This window comes from Etheostoma spectabile, chromosome 19, assembly GCF_008692095.1.
Source record: "Etheostoma spectabile isolate EspeVRDwgs_2016 chromosome 19, UIUC_Espe_1.0, whole genome shotgun sequence".
NCBI lineage: Eukaryota > Metazoa > Chordata > Actinopteri > Perciformes > Percidae > Etheostoma > Etheostoma spectabile.
Window position 1 is genome coordinate 12,559,445 of NC_045751.1, and position 4,275 is coordinate 12,563,719.

At 45.6% G+C, this 4,275-nt stretch overlaps 1 long non-coding RNA gene across 1 annotated transcript; it reads right to left on the bottom strand.

Moving 5' to 3' along the window:
• Window positions 1–1,398: 1,398 nt before the first annotated feature.
• On the bottom strand, window positions 1,399–4,264 carry LOC116706899 (uncharacterized). The gene is made up of 2 exons (XR_004336362.1): window positions 2,744–4,264; window positions 1,399–2,076 (listed from the first exon to the last, which is right to left on the bottom strand). It is a non-coding gene; the product is annotated as an uncharacterized LOC116706899 (long non-coding RNA).
• Between the last annotated feature and the right edge of the window lie 11 nt (window positions 4,265–4,275).

Sequence of the window (4,275 nt, forward strand, 5' to 3'; positions counted from 1 at the left end):
CCCCCCCCCCCATTCAACTTTGTGCTGGAACTAATTTCCTTGACATGAGCAGATCCAGACTGCTATCCTCTCAAGGTGACACATTATTCTGTCACCTTTGATGTGTCTTTGGAATCTAGAATGATGTATATTATAATTAATCAGGCATTTAAATGTAACTACACTCAGCTTGGTCCATTAACCTACATGAAAACGCTTAGCTACTGTGTGACTATTCGTGGTTACCATTACCGTGCTACTATTAAGCTAAGGGAATTGGATGGGTTGATCACTGTAAACATACTGCAACTATGTGAGTAATAAAATACTACACATACACCGAAACGGGGTGGAGAAAATAACATGAACACCTTACAGTGTAATGCAAGCCAAAACACCGCAACCACATCTTGCAGCATCAAGAATTTCTAATTCTCAACAGAAACCGAACATATTATACATCATAATAAATGCAGGGGTGTTCTATTGAACTGCAATAAATACTGCAAGTGTTGATGTTGTGGAAATCCCCTGTAGATGAGGTAATGGCTGAGGTATGACTGTACTGCTATCATCTTTATCTGTGCAGCAGTAGAGTCTGATCATGTCTAATTCACATCTGTGCTAGAAGAGCTAGAATAGTCATGGTCACATTGATTAAAACTACTGAATCTCAACTTGCAAACTCAAAAGGCAATATGGTCTATGGGTTGTGCTCTAACCAAACTGGAGTGTGTTCCAGATACACACACTTACACATCTCAGCTGTTACCTGCTTCAGGAGAACAGATGTAACCCGTGGGATCCTATCAAAACAACACAGTACAAAGATGTGTGCATAAAGAGCATCTTTAGTTCTTCAGCTGTCCAAAAACAAGAGACGGCAGGGGGAGAGTAGGTGGGGAAGTAGGGGAGGAGGCTGCAGTGAGCTGTGGCTGTCAGTACAGTGTGACTGTGAATTCAGAGCAGGGGGTTTAAGAGATGCGTGGCTGCATTCACCCAAGCACAAGAAGCCCAGACTCGCAAGCACCCGGAGCAGCCGATTGTGAGGAGTTGGGAGAGTGGGGAGGAAGAAGTGGAGGAAATAAATCGGAGCACCATGCGCCCTGATCATGGAGGCCGGGAATGGAGTCGGCCCTTATCTGCTCCTTCTAAAGCAATGTTTTTTGAGGTGATTCTGATAAAAGATCTTTCAATGCATTCAATGTCTGTTAATGCAAAATCCATTTTGGTGGAATACATTTTAGTAAACAAAGATGAAGTGTATCAAGAAATGGACACCTCAGAGTCAAAACTGCATTATCATCAGGATCCTTATCATCACACTATGGACAATATAAAATGCCCAGGGTGACCGGGGCCCTTTTTAAAATACTATTCTGGCCAGAATATCTATTATAGCAATCAACAATAGGGTCCTCCAAGATCAGGAAGGTGAGGTTAGGGAGCAGCTTTTTTTAATTTATTTTTTTTTTTACATAGGATCCTTTCACTACCAACTCACCTTATTATAAACTCATTTACTCATCCCTCTCCTTTGTTGGGCAGACAGTAGGCAATGCCCTCTTGATTCCATCTTGCTGCTGTCAGAGCATATGTCAGACAACTCATTTGACATAGAGCCTGTCATATGTGAGGGTTAACTCTCTCTATCTCACCACATGGACAATCTTAACACGTACGAACACATACACGTCACGCAGAGCACATATCCAGCCACTCCAGATGATCCCATCATTAGAGGAACAGAGACGCCGTACCAGAAAAGTCCTATAGGAACCCTGAGACTGAGAATCTACAGGTCAGACTGGCCTCATACCTAAGGCCTATCTTATAGGACGTTTCTGATTGGCACACAGGCTGTGAGGGACCCAAAGGTAAGAAAACTGTTTGAGGTTGATTTATCACTAAAGATGAAATGCAACTAAGTTCTTTTGGGAAACAGGAGTTAAGATCCCTTCCACAGCCATGTGGAGCAAACCCAGCTTTCAACAGTTTTAGCAAAGCGACTTGTCCAACACGGAAGTCTCTCTGTGTCATGTTACTGAGTCCGGCGGTGGGCCACCACACATACAGTCCATTGGCACGCCCAGGCCTCTATGGTAGCAAAGGAGGATGGGGAGGTTGGGTCAGGTGGGTGGTTCTGGGAAGTTGAGTCCGTGCCAGAGCCACGAACCCAGATCCAAGGTGGCGACGGCGGTGGCGGCGGAAAAAAGCGCTGTGTGTGTGTGTGAACGGCGGAGAGGAGAGGCGCATAGGAACAGTAGGGTGGGGTTGAGAGGAGGAGGGATGAAGGAGGTGGAAGGAGGGGGAGGGGGGAGTTGGGTGAGGGCGGCGAATACGGCGGTGGAGAGGAGTTGACCAGCGGGCAGGGCAGGAGTAGGGGTACGTCCGCATGTGCCAAGCCTCACCAATCAATAAAACACCACCCAGAAATTCTTCAGAAATCCAAGCCTTCTTTCAGTTACACTTACACACACACACACTTACTTACTTACACACACACTTATACACAAACACGTAAACACACACACATGCGAGACAGGACTCTTGTGAAAGGGGTCCTAGTCCCACCCCACCCGCCACCCCCACCGATGGCACTGTCATTGCAGCGGAGGAGTTACGGAGTTGGGAGAGGGGTAAGTGGTGATGGCGGAGGAGAGAGGAGGGGGAGGAATGTTTGGTCAAGGCACAGTCAAAGGAGGGGCGGCAGGTGGGGAGAGGAGAGGTCAGTGCTTTTGTTTTTGTTTCGTTTATCATTTACCTTGGTGGTGAGGAGAGAGAGAACAAGTTCCCACTGTGGTGGCGTCGCGCTAAAAGTCGTCCCCATGGCTCATGCCGCCACGCTCACGCACGGCTGCACGCTGGCCGCTCCAGGTGGCCCGGGGACCTAATTCAGTTGAGATAGTTAGTTCAGAGCTGGACTGTTGCGGGGCTTTCTTGCGGCAGAGTTACAGATTATCACACATGCAGGTCTAAGAGTAGAGTGGACACAGAGACACACGGAGGGGGAGAATTTGGTGCAGCAGGGACAGACCAGACGCACACCCATCAACCGAGAGACAGGACTGCTCCACAGATCAAAATGCACCCAGGCCATTCTATCTGTGTGCCTCTCCCCAGCTCTCAACATGATGCTAATTTGTATAATGTCCTTTCTGGATGAAAACCATTTTTAAAAAAGGACCTTACGAGCCTTTCTTGCTTGAATTAAATACTGAAGTGCGTTTGGTTAGGTGCAAACTCTTTCTCATAAATTTTGGTTTGCACCCAGTTTGAGAGGCTGGAGAGAGAAAAGAGCACCAACCCGCACTTACCCTGACCAAAGAGAGCAAAGCTGGGCCAGCATCTACACCTGAGTCCCCCTGGTTCCCCAGTCAAATGGGTCTGGTGGTCATTTTACACAAGAGAAACAGATAGTGGAGAAAAACAACATAAACAAGAAGGGGAAATGTCCAAACCCTTTGCTTTCTTTTACCACAGTAGTCAGCCAAAACATTCTTTATTATAATAATGATTATAGTATACATATTCTCAATAAAAAGCATGCCGATTTAGTTTTTTTTGTGGGTCTTTTCTTAAAAAAAGGCAAAATTAGAATACTTCTCTAAAAAATACGGTCTCAAACATGGCAAACAAGACACTTCGCAAACCACATAATTCTACAAAGGATGCAACTGGTATGTGTTTGTATATACAACACAGAAAGATTACACTGAGATGCAAAAGTCACTTAACCACTAAAAACCACAGGGAGAGAGAGGGGAGGGGGACAGCGAGGCAGTAAGGTGATTTCAGAGGGTATGTCTGTGTGTGCATCAGACCGCTGTCAAATAGTAGTTGCTAAAAAAAAAAATAGTTTTAAATGATTGCAGAACCAAATGGGTGGGGGTTTGCCACTCAAAACAAGCTTGTGAATGCCAAAAGGTACCGGTCCTTACAAGTCAAGCTTTTGTTATCCTGATGCAGCAAACCCCACCCACCAGTTCAAATAACCAGATTAAAACAGACACTAAAATATTTTTGCAATTACAATCTGAAGTGGGTCTGGTATTTGGAAAAAGTGATAGTTGGGGCACCTAGAAGACACTTCCCCATCTCTCACTTCATTGGTGCTATGACTGTTGATACTGCTTTAAACCAGTTGCTAATTATGAACCTGTGAGGTTCTATTTGTGGCTTTTTAAAAACCCTAGGATATGAAACAAATCTTGTACAGGAGTGCAAGTCCACAAGAAAGCTTTACTGCTCGTAGCCGTCTGGATGCTAAGCTCTTGTTACCCCCCCCCCCCCCCC